This window comes from Gallus gallus, chromosome 8, assembly GCF_016699485.2.
Source record: "Gallus gallus isolate bGalGal1 chromosome 8, bGalGal1.mat.broiler.GRCg7b, whole genome shotgun sequence".
Lineage (NCBI taxonomy): Eukaryota > Metazoa > Chordata > Aves > Galliformes > Phasianidae > Gallus > Gallus gallus.
This window is the reverse complement of record NC_052539.1, coordinates 6,416,738-6,438,646: the sequence shown is the minus strand read 5'-3', so window position 1 is coordinate 6,438,646 and position 21,909 is coordinate 6,416,738. Positions and strand designations below refer to the sequence as shown.

Genomic DNA, 21,909 nt, shown 5'->3' with positions numbered 1-21,909 from the left:
GTGCAGAGAAAGGTTAGGGTAAGGGCTATTTCAAAAGATGCTGCGTCTCTAAGTTGTACAGAAGAGGGAAGGGTGGGTGACGTGGAACACATTCAGCTCCCCTGGGCCACATTCTGGATGCTGGTTGCTCAGCCACCAATCTTTGGCCTGGTGCAGGGTGTCGCTGGGGACTGAGTCACCCAGGAAAGGTACTTTCAGTACTTTTAAGCCGACTCTCTTGACTTTGTTGCATATGTGAATGTTAGCTGTGAGAAACGAAAGATGCTCGTCTAGCAGTATGTCCTGTCTGCACAAGGGTGGAAGACGCTCTTGGCAGCATGGCATTGCTCAGCAGGGCCTCAGATTCCAAGCGTAAGAGCTGAAAACCCAGGCTGCATAGGCAGCAAGACAGATTTCTTTCAGGACTGAGTGTTATTTCAAAGCACAGGGTTCCCAGACTCCCTTGGCATCACAGACGTGTGCTAGCAAGGCGTCACATCTTGAGGTGTTCTGGTGAGATGCCTGCTGAATTCAAAGCAAGGCAATTCTGCCTCTTCCCTGCGGCGCTGCTGATGGCAGAAGTACTGTGGGATGGGGGCTCTGTGGCCACAGCCAGAGCACAGCATTCTCTGCTAGGTTCCCTCAGGAAGCCTCATTTTGCCTGTCCTGTACAGCACCCCTTTCCTCCATGTTCTGCCCCTTGACAGACTGATGTTATTATCTGGGCAGTAGAGCCTGCATGAATTGGCTGCTTCCCTTTCTCCTGTAAGTAAAGCCATAATAACGCCTTACTCGGTGCATTGATCCAATTGTCATTCTATGTGTATAAAACTAGCTTTATCTGGTTTTGTCACTGATGAGCTGAAAAATGAAATAGCTGCTATAAAGCTGTGTGAAATACTGGTTTTGTAAATTGGATTTTGTGTGGGAGAAGAAAAGATGGCTGTTTTTTTTTTTAATGTTATTTGTGTATCATTTTTAAACCTTAATTACTGAAAGTGATATGGTCTGACTGCTAAAAATATCATACCACTTTTGTGGTGGAAAATACTATTCAAATGAAAATAAACATAGGCAGCTGTACACAGGGGAGTGTAAATATGACCACTGTAGCAATACTTACATGGAAGTAATAAAAAGGTAAATATGAGACACATCATGCAGAAGGTTAATAGGGAGCACCTGGGGCAAATAGGAAGGGCAGGAGGAGGGATGAGAAGCAGAATAAGGGTTCCCAAAGTTTTACGTTTATGAGTAGTCCTTCTAATCCAGAACCTGCCCCCAGGAGTCACAAATTGATGTTTCAGTGCCACTCCAGAAGCAAAATGCATTCAGCTGATGGTGAGGCTGAGGTTTTGGGGATGGATGAAGGGAGGGTATCTGCCAGGCCTTCACATGTTACATGTTCATGCTGTAGCACCTGAGAATTGCTGAGGTGTATTTGAATGTGAATTAGGTCAGATGTTGTGAACGACTTAGTTACTGATCAACTAAAAGAGCAGGAACTGTCTTTAAATTTCTCAAGATCCCTGTCATTCACAATGTAAGGTTAATTTAGAGAGGTATTCTGTCCTTGAAAACTCGCACCTTCCTTAAAAGTATCCCCAATTCTAAAAGCAGTTCCAAGAGCTATGTCAGAAAGTAGTGCTTCATTAGGGGAAAAAAAAACCACAGGCTAAGATACAGGTGTGGGAGATAGAGAAGTTTCACACCACCTCCATTCCCCGCATCGCTGCTGAGACAAGATCTAGATGGGGTCATAGGATCATAGAATGGCCTGGGTTGAAAAGGACCACAATGATCATCCATTTCCAACCCCCTGCTATGTGCAGGGTCGCCAACCAGCAGACCAGGCTGCCCAGAGCCACATCCAGCCTGGCCTTGAATGCCTCCAGGGATGGGGCATCCACAACCTCTCTGGGTACATTATTCGGAATAGTGAAATGTTCAGTCTTTGCAAATACCAAAAAAGAATAGTGATGGCTGATGCAGAGTAACGATTAACCCCATCTTTTGGAGGCACAGGCAGCTAAAGCAACATCACTGTTCAGCCCCATAACAACAGCTCCTACTGTACCATCAGCATATGCCCAAGCACACCTGTCAGGCGTTGGGTGGAAGAGGGATGGAAGAGTGAAAAACTTCTTGTTACCACTGGGTGGAGCTGAAGCCCTTTTTGTTCAAGCTGCTCCTTTCATAACTTCCTCCTCTTTCGTAGAGAAAAAATGTGAACCGAGCTGTTTACAGATCGATGTGGAGAGCTCATTATACCGCTGACCTCATTCTGCTGGAAGGGGAGGTCAGTAAATGAATTTCATGGGGGGGGAGGGGGGGTTCTCCAACAGTATGCGGTTGTTTGGATTTAAATGTCAGACACGGGCAGGACTTGTGATGAATTTGTAACAGTTAGTCATATAAAATCGTTGTTGTCTTTAAATGTCTGTGATGAACCAGCCAGAAGACTCAGACCTGCATGAGTTAAGGGAAATGTATCAGCGTGTGTTAAATAAGAAGTTCTCTTTGTCTCTCAATTCAGCGTTTCTTTTGTTAATGATTTTGAGTGACAGCACCGGATCCACAATATGCGGGTTTGGAGCAGGACGGGAATTGGGAAAATAGGGCTTATTTTGAAAACAAATCCCAAGCAGATGGGCAGGGCAGCAGGAGGGCGAAAGCAGTTGTCCAGATCGCTTGGTACTCATTAGTTGTTCTTTGTCCCATCCCTCTTAGCTGGACTCCAGTTCCCTGTTTTCCACCTGCAACCAGACTCCCCGTATCTCATCCTGATTTATCTTCTTAGTGTTTTGCTTAAATGCCTGATTTTCCCACAGCTGGCTCAGTCTACAGCCTGGTCTCTTGAAGGTCGGCCACGTGTGCAGTGGTAATTTAGGAGGTCTCTGCCCCGACTTGTCTTCATTGCCTCTCTCCCAGAGGGTGGCTGACGCAGAACAAAGGCAGCAGGTGGGTTGTTTCTCACCCCCTGGATGAACACCTTATAAAATCAGTGAGTTGAGCTTCGTGAGATGCGCGTTCTGGTAGTGAGGAGCTCCATTTAACAGTCTCTGTTGAATTTAGTTACGGTGACTGAACATTTCTATACATGACAGCTCTGGGAGCGAAAACATCTCCAGCAGATACAGTTAAATCCAGCAGGGGCTGTGACCTCAAGCTTTGGTACTACAAAGGTCTGCTGAAAGCTATGTCAGAAAATGTTACAAGTGTAGATGCACCACTATTGACCAGCAGGTGCTTTTGTTACCTTGATTGATATTGATCAGGCCATGCCAAGACATTCACATTGCCAACAGTTGTGACTTTAGAGTCCACTTGTGGCTTATTACTGCTTTTGTTATGGAGGCTGTAACCCTCTTTATTTGCAGGCAGAAGATACTGTGCCTAGCATGTTTGTGGCAAGGTCCAGTGGAGTGATTTAAAGTGCTGATGAAAGTGTTTAGCAGCTTTGTTCAAAGCAAATGAGAACACTCACAGGATTTGTTTTGTGTGCCCAGCTGTGTAATTCACAGCTGGCAGATGCTGATGGACAACTGTGAGTCAGAACTTCTTCAGCCCACTCAGCCAGAAGGGCTGGATGAGGATGTCTGCCATTGGACTTGGGAGACAGGACAGCTAAGTTAGCAGAAAAGCTGTTCATTGTTGGTTGTGTTGCTAATAGGAAACCCTGCTGACACAGCTTTGCTGGTACAAGTATAGCTGTGAAGACACCGTGACATGGAAATATCCCTCGTTCTCATTCAAGAAATAATTCTGAGCATTTAGAAGATGCATTAAGTTTTTCCACTCCTCAGTAGTTCTCTCACGCTCCCCATAACCAGTCTCACTTCTCTGCACATCTCATTTCTTCTTTCTAAACCCACATCAGGATCAGTACACAAAGTGCACCCCACACATTGAAGCCTTCTGGCTCCACCTGACACCGCTCTTGAATGCATTAAGCAAATCATAGAACCACCTGGGTTGGAAAAGACCTTACAGATCACTGAGTCCAACCATCAACCCAACATACTGCATCCCACCACTAACCCATGTGCCCCAGTGCCATGTCCATGCATTTCCTGAATGCCTCCAGCGACTGGGCCTCCCCACTGACCTGGGCAGCCTGTTTCAATGTTTAGCTTCCCTCTCCATGAAGAAATTCTTCCAATACTTGATCTAAACCTCCCCTGGCACAACTTGAGGCCTTTTCCTTGTGTCCTATCACTTGTCACTTGAGACAAGAGCTATGGTGGCTACTATGACAGACATCCTAGATTTTGGTCCATATTTTCCAAATATGTACCAAATTCTGTGCTCTACCCTGGATCTCTACTGACACAATTATGTTAGACCAGTATAACATATCATTAGTTCATGACATAAAATGCAGCTTTGTAATACAACGTATTAATTGACAATGGCAGAGGGATCTTCTGATATTGTAAACATGCTCAGATATGAGGGTGGTGATGTGATTGCTCTCTTTGCATCTATTGGCTGATCCATGTAATGATAAAAAGGGATAATTATTACATTCCTATTAATAATTTAGGAAGCTAAGCAACAGCACCTGGAAATTAGGTGTCAATTTTACAAGATTTCCACAGAATGAATAAGGACGTAAAATAGGTCAGGCAAAGTTATACTTCTGTCATTTTGGAGAAGGGAAGGATGTATTTTTAGCAATAAGAAAATACTGTCTGTGCCTAGCTATGCAACACAGGTAGGTACCCGTAACAGATGAGCTTTATTACACATGACTGCTCAAGGCCTGACAGATCACTGATGCTTTCCACACTCTGCTGAAGTGTCTGCTGGTCTGTGTGCCAGTGTTGGTAGTCTAGTTGCAGGAAGGGTTATCTTTCCCCATTTGCCCGAGGGATACTGTAATGCCACAGGGCTGTGTTCTGGCATGGATTTGTTTTGTCTCTGATAGTAATTTTCCAGAGCAAGCATTCTACAACATTGCTTTTCAGAGTTTATTTTTTCTGTGCTTTTGGTACAGAACTATGTGAGACTGTCACGTGTACATTCATACTTTGTGACACACAAAGGACATGTTTGCTGTACAGAAAGGTTGTGCTGATATACAGTTGAATAGACTGCGACACGATACAGCTTTAAAGAGTTGAAATGCTGCACTCCATTTATTGTCTGCTCTGCTGTAGCTTTTATTACTGAAATATTTCTCTCTTTCAGTTTTTAATTTCCCCATCTTCCTTTAGGCAGACAGCATGGACCATAGCTCTTTAAAACTGCTTTCAGTGGAGCATTATTATTGTTTCTATTTAAGAATACAGTTTAAAACTCGAGGCCAAGTTGAAGAGTTGCAATGTGGGGTGCATATGTTTAGCACCTCTCAATGGGAATAACATTAAAAGACCAGAGCTTCTATTTATAAAAATGCCATTAAAACTCCAACTGAAGAAAGACTGCTTTTAAAATTGAATACCTATGTTCTTAAGTTGCTCAATTCCTATTCAGCATATAGCAGTAGAATACATATATAGCAGCCAATTAATTGCTCTGCCTAATGTGATATAGATTTTCCTGACTTTTTCTTTCTGAGGACTTGCACTATTGTTTCTTTTGAGCTTTGTGCCCAGTGGGGCTGCTCTGGTGTGAAAAATATGCCATCAAACCACACATTACCGAACCACTTATTACCAAAATAGAAGCTGCACGCTTTCCTCACTCTGCATTCATCTCTACAAGAGCAGCACGTTTCTCTGCAAAAGCAGTTCGGGAGCTCCCCACAGCACACAGAAAAGTCATACTCTGATCATCTGGATCAGTTTTATGGAGATGAAGGGTTGACAAGTCACATTTTTCATCCCAAAGCATCCCAGCAACGTGAAGTTTGTGTGTACACTGGGTGAATAATTAGCCAAACAATTCTGGTGTTGGGAGTGGTACTGGTGTAGTAAGATTTTATTCTTTAAATAAAAAGGGGATAGCACAATGGCTGTAACTAGTTAGATCTCGAAAGCAAGTGGAGTGTGCAGACAGACCATATTCAGCAGATAGGCCAACTCCTATTATTCTGTCTTTCCCTTAGAATGGAAGAGACACCTTTCGTGGGTGCAATCATGGAAGATAGAAGTGGGTGCAATCATAGAAGAGCAATCATGGAAGGTCACTTTGTGTTTGTTTTACCTCTACCCCCTTACCTGTAACAATGCAATCCAGAACTTCATCAGGAGTTATTTTCCCATGCTCTGATATGCTTCAGCCGTTTTATATTTCATGCTTGAGTTTGTCATATTGCTTCATGTTCTGGAAAGATATAATAATATTGAGTCATATTTCTAAAAATGTGTTTTTCTGCAGCTTTTGGATTTTACTACGGGGAAGCATAAGTCGTCAGAAGCTCCTGTATTATACAGCTGATACATGCTTTTGCAGCCTCTTGATGGTTTTTCTGAACAGTAGGAAATGTTCTACATTATAGAAACCTCATTTTTAGGTAGGTGCTGGACAGCATGGAATCCTGCAAGATGGCTCCCAACACTTGTGTGCTTGCATTGATGGAGCTCTTTGAGCTTTCTTTTCTAAACCATAACTTCTTTTAGTTCTATTGTATTGTATTGAAATGCCCTATTTAAATGACTAGAAAGTGACTTGTGGGTACAGATTGTATAGGTTTCAGTCAACAAGGGTGTTCCAGAATGACTATCATCTATAACCAATACAAGTCTTCTCAATTGCCCTCAGAATCCAACAGTCAGGATCGGGTAGCTTTGTTGTAGTGGAACTATGAATATTTTATTACATGAATCAGATGGTGAATTTATCCAGTGAATATCAAGATCATTTCAATAACATCTCATTTTAGCATTTGATCGACTTGTTTAGGTTAATTTTCTGTGCTAACAGTGTTTACATAATACATAAATACTCTGATACCTGTATTAATGTAGTGTATTACCTCCTGAACGCATTGTAGGCTCTTAAGCACTTAATCAAATTCCTTGGGATTATCTTCTGCATCCTCTTTTGTAGGCGGGTTTGTAGACCAGTTTGACCATTTCTATCTGGGGAGGGCTGTTTAACCTGAGCACATATGGGACTTGTTGTTCTGCTACTACAAATCCAGTGAAGGTACATCTCCTTTTAGGAGTGTGATTGCTGCATGCTCACATTTGAAAGTGCATTAGGTCTTTTTTTTTTTTTAAGTAGGCATCCCCTGTGACATTTTATCCTTTATTTATCCTCTATTTATATCCTTGATATAAGTGTTTCGTGTTCTATTTCAACAGTTATATTTCAGTTCATTTCTGTTCATTTATTTACATGGTTAAAAAGTAAATTTTTTGCTCTTCTACTTTGTAAACATTTTTAAATGCCCCAAAAAAATGTTATCTACCATAAATAGAGCATTTCCCAGCTGTATGTTCATGCATTTATTTTGGTCTTAAATTCCTTTCCAATGTGTAGTGAGTGCAATACATTACTGCAAATTGCTTGGTTTTGGCAGGCGTTACACTGAGCCCCTTGTACTGATCCCTTTCCTTGTGTTAGGATTTTTTTTTTTTACATCTACAGCAAATAAAACTTTTCCTTCTATTTAGCTATCCTTGCCTTCATGTATGTGTTTTTAACTAGAAGCACTGTAGTCCTCCTTGTTCTTGTCCATACTTTGTGTCTTTCAGGATATGTGGTACTTTAAACAACCCTAGCGACTTGAACTTGTGATAAGAAAGGTGAAAAGGTGAATATGTATAAGATATTAATGTATAAGGAGCATAAATTATGCTTTTAAAATAGTGCTATCAAGAAATGCACAGTAAATACGAAATTGTACTGAGGTGTTATCTATCTCAAAGCTTCATCACTTCTAGATAACTCATCTCATCAAATTCCTCTCTCACCTCTCCTGGGCTATTTCTCTGGTTGTCAGACTCCTATTTCTCACACATAGGGCATGCAGCCAGCAGTGAGACCTCTTATATGGAGGAGGTGACTTCTGCCACCGTCGCACATTTGATAAACAAGTGTGCCCTGTTCAAGTGTTTTAACATGTAAGAAGTCCAGCAAATAGTTAATGATGAATTGTTCGTTTCAGTTCTCATCCTTTGAACACATAATTTCTCTGTACAAACACAGATGTCTTTTAGGTTATGCAGCTTTTATATGAAATTACATTTATCCTCTGTAAGCAATGAGTCCAGAATAGAGCACATAGCAAGTACAGAACCAGCCAAACAAAAATCCCTCTTTACAAATCAAAAATCCAGTTTGTTCTTTGAACCTCTGCACATCTTCTGAAGCTATTTGCAATTGCACTTGCACAGCAGAGTTAAAAAGGGACTAATAGGATACAGTAGGTTAAAACCCTTGTATTACTATACAGCTTTAAGATCATCTGAAGGCCTAATCTTGCTGTTATGATTCTGTGTGCACTTCTTCATTGTTTTGTTTATCTAATTGTTGTTCAAAGTATTTATAGTTTATTTTCCTGAAAAGCCTTATGCACTTAAATCCTCGTGCTTCTACTAGTTAGAGATTACCCACTGTCAGAAGCTGTCAGACCTACCACCTGCCGTGGTCTGAGCTCCAGGGAAGACCACTTCAGGATCGTGCTCAGGGGTGCTTTGTTTTTTTTTTCCCATCTTTACAGATGTGAACCTGATTTTTTTAAAGATTTTACTCAGATTTTAAAATACAGGAGAACATTATAGAGCAACATTTTTGTTACTGTCATCCATGAATTGCACTTACTTTTCTCTGTAATAAGCAAGTAATCATTGAAATCTGGGTTAATCCAAACTGGGAAACTCATGGGAGTGACCCACATAGTATAAAATCCACTCTGTTCTCTTCTTACTGAGTGAAACATGGGGTAGTCCCAATTGTCTGAATACTTTAACAACTGAATGGACCTAAAAGGCAGCTATCTCTGAAACCTGAGTTAGATGAAGCATATTAACCCATAGGAGGAAGAAAAAGACGTGAGAAATTCCTTCTAAATTTGAGCTATTAGTGGTAAGAATTGGAGTGGGCAAGGGCATGAAGACTTTGAATGTGATCTTGCTCGGTAAACCAGCCAGGAGTATGGGCCTTTTCTGTTGTGTACCTTAAGGGTGTTGCATTTCTCTTTCTTGATATTTTAGGGAGTTCTTGGAAAATTTTATAGCTTCACAAAACGAAAGGGGGAGTCAAAGACACATTCTGCCCTTTTCTTCTAGGTAACACTAGAATAAGAAGCCAGTAGTAGTCAACAGTTTTTAAAGGGTTGGTTTTGTTGTTGTTGTTGTTGGGGTTTTTTTGTTTGTTCTTTGGTTTTTTTGTAGTTTTAATGGCCACATCCTGACCCTGCTGAAGTCACGTAGCTGGGCTTGCACTCTGCTAAACACACGTCTGGACATGCATTTAAGCCCAGACTCGCCTCCAAAGCTTGGTGTTTACACATTAGCCTGTGCTCAGGAATAAAGCTTTGTCTGATCTCTTACCCACTAGCACAGCACTTCAGCGCAGGCTGGTGCTGTCATTCCTGTGCCACTCATAAGTAGTCACATTGCTTTCCGGACCACAGCAGATATTCTAGCCTTAATTCTTTGTCATCATGAGTACACGTTTTCCATTTCCAGCCAAACCGTGTGGAAAGGTATGATGTGGGAACTGGAGCTCAGCAGAAAAAGCCCAGCCCAAAGACCCAGCACTGCAGGACATCACCAAGCAGTCCTAAAACTGTGTGGCTGTAAAAGGATTTTCCAGGTGTCAAGAGAACCCTGGAAAAGGGTACAGATGTGTAGACAGCTGGGAATTACCCTCATTTCTCCTCCAATGTAGTAAAGAGCAAGCAGTGAAAAGGCTGGAGTGTTGTCACATCCTGCAGATCCCCTGGGGTTGCTGCAGCTAGAACAACTGTGATGTGCTCCTTGGGTCCAATCTTGATGCCTGCTGCAAAAGGAATCAAGTCATTGCTGGCAAGTCTGTTTGCCCTCAGGAGAACGTGGCATGTTTTGGAGACGAGCCTAGGGTATCTAGGACAAGCACAGAGGCTGCCACTAGACTTTGATCATAGAATCATTACAGCTGGGAAAGGCCTGTAAGATCCCTAAGTCCAACCATCAACCCACCCCCACCATGCCCACTAACCACGTCCCTCAGTGCCACGTTTCCATGGTTCTTGAACACCTCCAGAGACAGGGACTCCACCACCTTCCCGGGCAGCCAGTGACAGAGCCTGATCAATGTTGTGCTCTTGTCCTGCTTAGCAGCAAGGCGCTGCCATGACCCAGGCAGAAAATCCTCCTCAATGCCCTGCTTGTCTGAGCAAGGAGAAGGGGAGACTGAAGAGAAGGCATGATGAGCTACCCATGGAAATGCTGGGTCAAATCTGAGACACATCAGCTTGGATTGGCCTGTTCAACAAACAAGCTCAAAAACAACTAGCTTTTATGGGACTGGAAAATTAACTGGGTCAGCAAAATGATGATGAATGATCTGTGACATAGTTCTGCTTAAAGTCCAGGTACTCTTTCCATATTTTCTGGCAAATGATTATATATTTTCCTGGATAATCCTTCAAGAATGTTGACCTCCCTTATTTGTATCACTCCATCCCTAGTTGAAAATAATGCTGATAAAAAAAATTACATGTTGGTGACAGCTTACAGAGTGTACTGCAAGTGGTGATGTGTGTGTATCTACATGTGTCTGCCAGGAGTGCCACAGCACATACCATGCAAGTGCTATTTATATGAATGCACATATAATGTAGTGAGAGAAAGATGCAATGATAACATTAGTCTTTGTCTAGACATATTGCAATAAAAAAGTCAGATAACACTGAGTGTTAAATGTGACATGCTCCAAAGACTAAAAAACATGCACTACTACATTTGCTATATTTTCTAGTCAAGGTTAAGCAAAGAATCACATTTACCATAATGCTTTCCTGCATCTGTGCAAATGCTTTTAACACACTTTAGGATAAGTAGGCTTCAGGAAAGTAATGTAGAAGATAGAGTTTATAGAACTGCTGATGTGCCAAGCACATAAAATGCTGTAAGGTATGCACTTCTGACAGTGTTTTGGTTCTTAGTGAAACCTTCCTGAGGCAAATGAAGGGGCATGCTGATAAAAATAACATTATTGCAAGTTTCTTCTTTGTTTAAAATGACGATTCTTTATATCCTTTTTGTTTGTTGGTTTCTTTATCAGAATAGTGTCACTTTCCTAAAAGAATTAGGGTATTGATTTCTGGACTTACACTCAAGGGTCCTGTTAGTATTTATTTGTTTTGTAACAGTTACCCAATCCTCAGCTGAGATATAACCAGCCAAGTGTACACATTTGCCTTGTTACATCCTTAAATGGAATGGATTGGATTAAACCATCTTCACTAACTGACTTGCTTTATCTTCTGATTGATACAAAAATTAGAATGATTGTTTTTTTCCCTATGGAAAATCTACTTGTGTACATGGCATGCAGGAGAATAATTATATTAAATAGAGCTTATTGAAGAAAAAAAAAATGTATATATATGCAACCTGGTTTGGAGGGAGGTGTTCCTGCTTATAGCAGGTGAGTTGGAATGCGATGGTCTGGAAGGTCCCTTCCAACCCAAACCATTCTATGATTCTATGATTTGGGTAATTCCAAAAGCACTATGATGCTTTCTAGTTAGGATGTGGAGCTTCTAAAGGATTATCTGGCTTTCTATGTCTGTTGTTGTATGTAGTATGTTAGGTACAACAGAAACACTTATTTCAGAGAATCTTCTGCCTTCGATGCACAGGATTTGTCAGTTGGTCAGGGATATTTGATGCCTTGATGACTAATGACACTGCTCCAGATGCACAAAGGAACAGAAGCATAAATGAGACTCGCTGAGAATGCTTACATGTGCTCTTTGGGAGGAGCTTTAATTTTTTTGCTATGACAAATTTTTAGTGATTACTGCCCACAGCTGAGAGTTCTGCATAGAGCTTTGTGGGCATTAACTAAACCAGTTTGCCCGCTCTGCTCAGCTGTCCACTATGTATGTGTGCGGAGCCAGTTGTGCTGTAACAGCAAAAGGGCTCTGTTTGTGACGGAGGTGATCAGCAGGGTGGCTTCAGTGACTGCTAGGCTCTGCTATAAACACACTCACCTCCTGTGACTGCTTTGCCTCTGTAATCGTGTGTTGGTTTTAACTCTGTTTTGCTTTATTCCGTCAGTCTCATCAAACTGGAGATTTTGTTTTCCATTTTTCAGATGTGATAATGTCCCCAGCTACACTGACTGCATTAAGACGTGCATTTTTGAAAGGTTCTCTGGATTTGTACGTTAGCGTGCAGGCAATTTAACAGGTACATGAGCTGAGGCAATTCCATGGTGTATATGTACATAAAATCCACAAGCTTGGAGTATATTCCTTGATTTTCATGTCTTACGAAAGAGGCAGCAAGAGAAGAACTCTATTTTATTTGGTGTGCTTTTTACTTAAGTCATCTCTTCAGTATTATACTAAAAACTGTGGTTCAAAACCTTTGACCTACGTAAAAAAGCATTAGTGGTTTGTGGAAAAAAAGGTTAAAAATCTCATTGAAATACTTGTGGGAATGCAAGACCCCAACACAGCTGTGTTACAAACAGCACAGGGAGTCTTTCAAAGACCTTCACCTGCAAAATCAGCATTCTTGTGGCCTCTGAGAACTGGCTGCTTTTTAGTGAGTTTAAGTCATAGAATCAAAGTCAAGGGGTTTTTATGTCTTCTAAAAGATTTTTCAGTAATACAGGATTGTGCTCCTCAGTTTTGTCCCTCCTATTCCTCTAAATAACAACAGAAGCTTTGGAGGACAGACTGCCCTGGGAGGGGGAAGCCATCACCTGCAAGATGATGAGCAGTAGCACACGGCAGTCATCTGAGGGCCCAAATCCCCTGTGTGTCTTGCTGTCACTGAGAAGACTAAAACCTCTGATTTCCTACCTAGGAGATAAAGTCTAAATACCATTCACCTCATTTAATCGCCAAGTCACACAGCTAAGCTACTGTTGCACGGGTAAAGCAAAATTTATTCGTTTGGTTGTTGTTGTTGTTTCCCTAGTTTAAAGATGATAGTTTTATTTCACTGAAAATCACCAACTGTCTATGAGCAATACGTTTTAAAATGCTTTCTGACATTTCAAGGAGCCTGATGTTCATGCTGCACCAATGCTGAGTTTCTGCTTAATGTAAAATCCTGTGTCAATACATTGTGACTTCGGTGGCATAGTAAATCTGCTACTTAGATAAGCCATTATATTGCTTTTCCTATTGGTGTCATTAGCTGAGCTCACTGGGCCAGCCAACACAGCTCAGTATCTCCCAAGTGAGGAACCTGATGTAACGCGTTGTTAGCGAGTGAGACGGCATCAAGGCGAGCATTAGGCAATGAGACATGACAGTGTATGTAGTGCCAGGATATCCCAATGCAGTGTGAGTTGCTAGGCAGTGAGCTGACAGCCTGCTATCGCAAGCTGCTGACAAATGGCATGTTTCTTGACAAGCTTCCTTAGGATGTGAAAAAAAGCTTCAGTGTAAATAGACAGGGACAGAAGCTTTTTTTCAGAAAGTTACTGTGTGATTCAATTTTCCACCTCCCTTCACTTTTCAGTAAATTCCAGGTTTGACTCTTCTTTTGACCAAACAGAACAGGCAAGGGAGCAAAAGCAATAATTAAAAATACTGTGAAAAATACCTTAAGATTCTAAGTGGAGAAGAAGGGTGATTATTAGCTCTCTCCCAATATTAAGATTCCCCCAGAAATCTTCCTTTGCAGATTGAGGTACTTGGGAGTGCTGCAGATGTTGTGAGGAACGGGGAGGAAAGCAGTAATGCTGCCTAGCATGATTCTTTTGCACCTTTTGCTCTCCAGATGTAACCTACATAGCAGATGGCTGCTCAGTGAGGCATTTCTTCTACATCTATAGATTCTCCCCTCTTTGCATGGATGTGTGGGAGGGGGGATTAGTGCATAGCCGTATGGGAGGGAGCTAACAGCAGTACAGTTTCTTAGTGAGCCATGCTGCAGGAGCAGTAAAGAAAGTGGAGGGAGCAGGAAATGATGGAGGAGGGGAGAGGACTCCAATGACACTTAATGGAAGTGATGCAGAATTACCCTGAGAGCCGAGGGGCTGAGAATATGAGGGCTCTGATCCTTCTACACACCTTGCAGACCCCAACTGGAGAGGCACTTTTAAGTAATTTATCAGTGCAAACTCCAGAATGTTTTTTTCCTGCTTCATGGGATTTTCCACTAGACAAGAAGGATGTACTTTTCTTAATGGGGATCTGAAAAGAAAATAGTCTGTTATTTCTTCTGTAATTCAGCAGCTTGGATCATAGTTTTCCATTCATAATATATTAAAGTGGGAGATGAGCATCTCCTAAAGACATCCTCCTTCCTTCTTGTGAGTAGCAAGAGCTTGGAAGTTCCTGAAACAAAAGGTAGGGGAGGAGCATATAGTAGGGGAGGGAGTGGGTTGTGTGGGAGCAAGCCAGCACTTCATCATGTCCTTGGCTCCCTTTTCCAAGATCAAATCCTCTTCTACAATGTTTCTGAGGCAGCTGCAGGCCTGATGACCTAGTATGCAAGCAGTGACCTATCGTTGCTTCTTAATTTAAGAAAGCTGTCATTACATCAGCATTCATGCTTCTGCCCAGAACTTACACTGTATGTAAAAACCCTGACACCCACATCAACCCCTGCTTTTCAGCTATAGAAGGAAATCTCAGTGACAGAGTTCTTCAGATCGCCTCAGATCAACAAGAAAGAGATGTCCCACTGAAATCTGGAATATCCTCTGGGATCCGTGGGAGTCAAGGACAGTTTTCCCCAGCAGGCTGCTTTTCCTGTCAGCTCCCTAGCTGCATGGTCTTTCTCTGAGACACTACATGGGAACTATGCAGAAGAGATAACACGGTCCTCTGCCAATTAATTTTCCTGGCCCGCTTCCATGGGCCCGAAGAGCAGAAAACATGTGCAGATGTAGGAGGCAAGGTCTGGCCCTGTGTGTTTTCCTGAAAAGCTAACTCTGTATCGCTGTCAGTAGTGCTCTCCCTTTATATTTTACTTAACAAAACAGAAGTGGAAAATTATACTTTTCTTAAGAATGTTTTGTGAGCTGTTATGCATGCCCTGATGGTGTTTTACAAGTATTGCCTACTTTATCACACACTGGCATTTTTATTCCCTTTATTCTTGCAGGTCAGTAAACCAGCTAGTAAGTCTAATTGCCCTAATTCTGTTCTGCTGCTTTCAACAGATAAGAGCTGCAAACTGGGTAATATCCTGTCAGTCTCCTTTGAACCTCCTGCCTTGTAAGCATCCATCTTAACTGCTGCCTTTTCTCATGGTTCATTGTGCAGCAATTAGTTTAAATACCTGTCTCTAGTTACTTAATAGAATAGAAGGAAACCATCAGAAGGAATAGATTAAATTGGAACGGAAAGGTCTTGAAAGATGTTTCCCACCTGTGTGAATCCAAACCAAAAACATTTAACTCAAACAGGATTCAGAAACAGAAAGGAGAAACAGAGTAACTTTTTCTTAAGGTTCGTTTTCCAAATACACACTGGCATAAATCTCACATATGCACATTTGTTCTCTCTGTCTCAAAACAAAATCAGTACAGTCTGACTTTTTAATAATATGCTATAAATAACTGGTAATAAAAAACAAGGAACAGAACCAAGGACTATTATTCTTGGGGATCTTCTCTATCTCCAGTAGTAGCCTATATTTAATGCTGCAGCAGAAGGCAGTGTACCAGAACTCTATGCAAAATATATAAAGGAGAGAAATTTCTCCTGTCAGTGATGAGTTTATGCTGTGAAGCATCACTGACACTAATTCTTGCAGTTGTTCTCCCTGTCAGCATGTTGTTACTATACGTGTACTAATACTATACGTGTCTAATCTGTAAAAAAATATTCTAAGCTATTTGTTTCATTTGCTCAACCATTTGTCCTATAGCACAGAGCCAAACAAGTGGCACACTGCAGTAACGTGGCACATCACTGGATGGTGATAATGCAGATAGGATAGCAGTTAGGGTTAGATAGGGTTAGCAGTCATTCTTGCCTGTCGATCAAAGCAGTTTGATATACTAGTTTTCATTTCTCTTGTTTTATAGTCTTCTTCTACTCTGTTGTTCTTGTAGCTCTTTTAGATTCTTCTTTCCCATCCTCTTTTATTTTATTAAGCCAGAAACCAAAATTCAAAGTAGGATTTAAGCTAAGAATCTATTACTGAAAATACAACTGTATTTTCTGTTAGGTTTTTTTTCCTCCACCTGAGAGGATCCATGAGATCCACCTCATGCATGAATTTAAGTCCATCTTCTGAAAGCTCCCTCCTAAAATTCTGCATTGCATCATTTTTCTCTTATCTCCAGAAAAGTCATCTGAGATGCTCTTTATTTTGACTTCCCAAATTCAGATTGCTTGGATAGCGCGTAGAAGTCATGATTGTCCAGGTATAAGAAACTGTTGTATTTTCCACCCAGGCAAAGGCATCTCATAGAATCATAGAATGGCCTGGGTTGAGAAGGACCACAATGATCATGCAGTTCCAACCCCCTGCTATGTGCAGGGTCACCAACCAGCAGACCAGGCTGCCCAGAGCCACATCCAGCCTGGCCTTGAATGCCTCCAGGGATGGGGCATCCACAACTTCGTTGGGCAACCTGTTCCTTCCTCTTCATTCCTCTATTGTTATACAGGCACACTCACAAAAATAGTATGTGTGTCTTGCCTGTGCTGTGTGACCTCATTTTGTGCTCAACATGATGTCTTGACCTGCATGGTCAGCCCCAAAGCTCTTCCCTTTACCCAGCTATTTTTAGTGCTATTGGCTAATTGGTATCCAAAAGCTATCCAAGGCTCATGAATTATTAATCGTATGTGGATAATAACTATTTGTGAATCCCAAGTACAACTTGCATTCAGTTCTGGCAGCCTTCTCCCTGACAGGGAGATTTGGACCACAGCATGTAAATTATCAGGCAGAGAGAATGGGGGCTATTACATATGACAAGCAACTGTGTAATGAATGGTAGCTCTGAAATGCCAACTATTAAAAAAAAACGGATGCAACATGAACGGAGTGAGTAATGAGGAGTACATCAAACTTTCTCTGCATTGCCTTACTGCAGAATATTGCATCGTTAAAATATTATGTTATTAAAAGTGTTCATTCTGAGCTGAAGTTACCCAGTGATCTAAGCTCAGTATTTTTCTGTTAGAACATCAAGTCTGGAAGCAAAATTTACCATGCTCATTAGCCACAAAGGAGCTTTCTGCCATAGATGCCATAGATAAATACAGGTATGTATTTATATAAGTTTAATCTATGCAGAAGAGAGGGAAGGACAAAGTGAGTCCTTAGAAAGAATTCCTGTGAGAATTAAGGACCATTGTGAAACTTGTTAATTTCTCACTACACTTTATCTTCACTGGTGAAAACTAAAAGCATCTGCAGCTATATCTAAAAGACAAAGAGTAACAAAAGAAGCTAGCTTATTTACAGCTCTCCTCCAGGGAAAGAACAAGACAATAAATCTGTCAAATTTTAGTTGTTTGTAACATGCTGAGAAGTGTTCAGGTTGTGTGTTGGCAAAGGCAATGTGATGAGCTGCAGTACAGAATAAAATACTCAAATTCAACATCACTGTAGAATGATTGTTGTCAAAGTATTTTCTCATGCAACTCTCAAAGGCTGATTTAAAATGGATGTGCAATTTCTGTGAGGTGTAATACTCCTCTGATTCTCGGGCGTGGGTTTTTTTTCCGATATTGTGTGGCATAGAGCAGTAGCTGAGGTGAACACTTGCTAAAAAACACCCATTGTATTTTTTGCATTTGCTTGCTGAGTGTACTTTGAAGCCTTTCCAGAGTATACAGGAAGAATCTCTTCGAAATTTCAAAAGTTCAGCAGCTGTCTCCAGCTGAGACACATTTATAAACATTAGACCTTCCAGTCCAAGTGCTACATGTCAGATGATTTTTCTCATGAAACAAGCCTTGCCTCCATAGGGACTGACTTTTTATTTACTTTAAGAATACATTTTAAAGTGATTCGCAGCAGTGATGTTATAGGGCAGTGACAGTGGCATGATTCTTCTTTTTTTTTTTTTTTGTTTGGAGTGAAGCTTTGAAATGTCTCTACATTCCCCATAGTATTTATATTGGTATGAAAATTGTTTCATGGCTTAACAGAAAATTCGGACCTAGAATTCAGGCTTCTCAGACAGCTTTAGTAAAGAATATTGAGGCCTTCAGGTCTTTTAGTAAATGTTGTTTCATCTTTTTCTTTTAATGCAAATGATCTTGAACAGTATTTACTACGTCCTCACCTTCAGCATGCCCTGGATGTCCTGCCTCTGTAACTAAACTCATTCATATTGATAATGCCTGATGCACAGGAAAAATAGGAGAACCTGGAAAACAAGGGAGTGTCTGAGACATTATCTCTACCTCTTTTTTTTTTTTTTTCACCTGCAAATGAGAATCTAAAACTGTATTACAACCCAGCTTTCTAATTTTCATATAAGAGTGTATCATCAGCATCCTTTACATCACCAAACTTCAGCTCCTGACAAGCCACTTTACATGCAATAATGTTCTCAAAGAGATATAGCATTATCAAATGTTGTTGAAGAGATTACCAGCATATAAAACTTACCAGCACAAGACTACAGAACATGATGTCTTGCCCTTTTGCTCATCCCAAAGGCATTCCCTGGAAAGTTTATATAAGTGATTCTGAAAATACTGCCTATAAAACAATCTATTCTACTTGTTCAAAGTAACTGAAGCAATGGTACTTATTAAAGGTAAAGCTGAACAGGTGAGCCATCCCCATCCTTCACTGAGATGCTCTTCACTAATTAATGATAAGGCTTCAATGGATCTTCAGCTACTTAGGCTACTAGACATAATACTCTTTTCAGACAAGGATTATTAGTTTTAGATTTAAAAAGGGACATTTTAGATTTTGCTTTTTATTATTTCTGAAAAGACATTGCATTGTTTCACAGTGCCAAAAAACACACTAAACTTATTTATTTCCCCATGTTTGTAAGCAGTGACAATTGTAACAGCAGAGGTTTATCAGAAGCACAGCAAACCAGCCAAGAGAGCAAAGGCTAGGAAACACAAATATGGAGTCTAGTTACCTTCTATGAAGCTCAAGGGAACAATGAGGTGAAATCCATGATTTCTTGTATACAGGAGAAAGAAGCAATCTAAAAAATATATATATTAAATGAGGAACTTATAGTGAAAGGACAAGTTCAGTTTTTAGTGTATTTATGGCAGTATTATCAGTGCCCTGCACCATTATCTTAACAAGTAACAAAATGCTTGACAGATCTCTAATAGTTTACACAGATTTCACGGCATCCAATGAGCAATAAAAGAAGGATCATGACTGATCCTTGTGTGACTGCAGTGAATGATGGATGCAAAATAAAGAGCTTCCCTAACTTACGTGACCCACATGAGGGCCAGCCGGGCTGTGGTTTTGCCCACAAGGCAGAACAGAATCTACCCAATTGCACTTCTTGGTTCTTCTCATGCAGAAAAGAGAGCAACATGTCCTTCTTCCCCCCTCTGCCATCCAGAACATGGAGATGTAAGCATGCAGGAGCGTAACTTGCTACTCTCTACTGTAAAAGTAAAGAATTCTAGGAAGTTTCATACCTTTTAAAGCGGGGCATATCTTCATTTGCCCATATTAAGTTACCTCTTAATCATATTTTGACTTATTAGCTAAATGGCATTAACTTAATCTGCTCCTAACTTATTACTCTCTATAATGAAACTACATAGGATCTGTGGGCGTGATGTCTCCTATTGCATGGTCAGATGTAAACATTACATTAAACTTTAAGCTGAGTATCTGTCTAATAACATTTCATGTAACAGAATCAATGGAGATCCAAGAGGGATATGGTTTTATGTTGTGGTTGTTTTTGCTTTTTTAACTTCTTTTTAGTTATTCAACATTTTGGTTAAAAAAAAATACTTATTTCTTCTCCATAAAGCTGTTTAATCACTGCTTGAGGTTGAAAAAAGCATCTTGGAGCAGATGGCAAGAACATAGGATTTAAGAAAGGGACAGATGTATCCATATTAGGGAGTCTGGAAGATAAATCTCTTGAAGGCTTGTGGCAGACGTGATCATTACTTTGTTTACATAGATGAAATATGACTAGTTTCAATTAACAGTTGCTGTTGTCCATATTTGGGATCTTTTCCCTTCAGATGGTCTTTGAAACCTGTTGTAAATCATCATGTTTGTGCTACTTACATTCTGTGTATAAACCATATAGGTATCCCAGCATCTCTACTCCTTATGGAAAATGTTTAGATAGATATAATACAGCATAAAAACAAATTGTGGAGCAATTTGCTTTCTATTAAGCAGTTTGCAAGTACTGTCTCTAATGACATACAGTCTCCAGTGATGGACAGGGATGCTAGGAAAGCACAAAAAGAAGGATGTAATTATTCAGCCTCTGTGCTGCCCATCCACTCTTTCCCTCAGCTTCCTCCCTGATGCTACCAGTATTGTTCCCATCACAAACAGCTCCTCTTAGGACACAAACCAAGAACCTGACTTTTGTACATCTGGGGAATAGGAAGGCAACACAGGAAAAATTGTATTCTCTTCCTGTGGAAACATCTATAAGTTGCATATAGGGCAGTTAGGAAATAACATGTTGTCTGTGTGCAGCCTCCTCACTGCAGAGGAGTGGAAGAACTTTTGCTGACCTTGGGAAAACAATGCTTTGCAGATGTGAAGAGGAAGTCCTCTTAAAGCATGCGTATGTGCATGGATTTGTGTGTGTGTATATATACATATATATATATATATATAAATGCACACGTGTGCTTGGGTGAATTCAGAAGCTGCTGCTTTAATATACTCTTTAAAAAGTGGTGATCTTAAAAATGTGAAGAACAACCAGTACAGGCTGCTGTGGTTGTGACTCCAGCTCATCCTTTCATTACTGCTTGAACTCAGAAACAAGTAGACATAAATTCCTAAGGAGGTGTTCTAACATTAATCACAGTACTTTTAGGGGCAGATATTAGTACTGAATTAGAGTAGCCACGAAGCATACATACACTCCTACAGTAAAACATTCTTTTAACATCTCCTTTCTCCATCTGAAAACTGTAAACACTGGGTCTCTTGTATCTATTTAAGTCAGATTCCTCCTGTACTGATGCTTTTATCCATCAGAATGCTTTTTATGATTATTTTCATGTTTAACTGAACCAACTGAAACTTGTATTTTCTTGTGATTGGAGCAGGAATGTCACCCACTTATTAAAACTTAGGGAAAAAAAGATGAGTATATAATGTTTTAAGGGAATAGGAGAATGATGACAGTTACAGTGATGTTCCATTTATCCACTTCTGACTCTTACTTTACCTACAACAAAAGCAAGGACACCAGAAAGTGACAGATCAAAAGAGTAGGAATATACATGAGGGGGGTTTGAAGACTGTGTGTTTTACTAGAATTCCAACATTAACTTATACAGTGTGAAGCACTGTATTTATGAAGCCAGATTTGTACACTTAAGCACTGCCACATCAGGAAGTAACAAAATTAAGGAGGCAGGTAGCACAGCTGCACAGTGATGCAGTCTTGAGAAATGATTGTACACTTCCAAAGGAAAACAAAACAAACCAATTTAATTCTCATAAAATATAAAGTGAGTTTAGCTGTATTTTCATTTCTTTTGCATCTCTAACCGTGGAGCAGTGTGAGCTAAATGCAAATCAACCCATGGGATGACTTACCCAAAGAATGAAAATAAAAAATAGGAATTACAAGCTAGGTAAATATTGTCTACTACCTTGGAATGTTTAGAAATATTAAAGTATATTCTACTATATTATTAATTCCTGAAGGGAACGATATACCTTAGTGCTTATCTTTTGG

At 40.5% G+C, this 21,909-nt stretch overlaps 1 protein-coding gene and 1 long non-coding RNA gene across 11 annotated transcripts in view; one reads left to right on the top strand and one right to left on the bottom strand.

Annotated features, from left to right (window-relative positions):
* RALGPS2 (Ral GEF with PH domain and SH3 binding motif 2) overlaps nt 1-21,909 on the top strand; it is a 149,617-nt gene that overhangs the window by 14,472 nt on the left and 113,236 nt on the right. For 5 of the 6 annotated variants that reach the window (XM_046944400.1, XM_046944387.1, XM_046944401.1 and 2 more), the window contains exon 1: nt 2,196-2,278. The gene's annotated coding sequence lies outside the window, so the exon portion shown is untranslated. Of the gene's footprint in view, nt 1-2,195; nt 2,279-21,909 lie in introns of those variants that run through there. The other variant, XM_046944389.1, reaches the window with a different exon arrangement.
* The window catches only part of LOC121111400, a 35,911-nt gene that overhangs the window by 10,680 nt on the left and 3,322 nt on the right, over nt 1-21,909 (bottom strand). For all 5 annotated transcript variants that reach the window (XR_005861886.2, XR_005861889.2, XR_005861888.2 and 2 more), the window contains exon 2: nt 6,144-6,249. This is a non-coding gene — a long non-coding RNA (uncharacterized LOC121111400). The remainder of the gene's footprint in view (nt 1-6,143; nt 6,250-21,909) is intronic.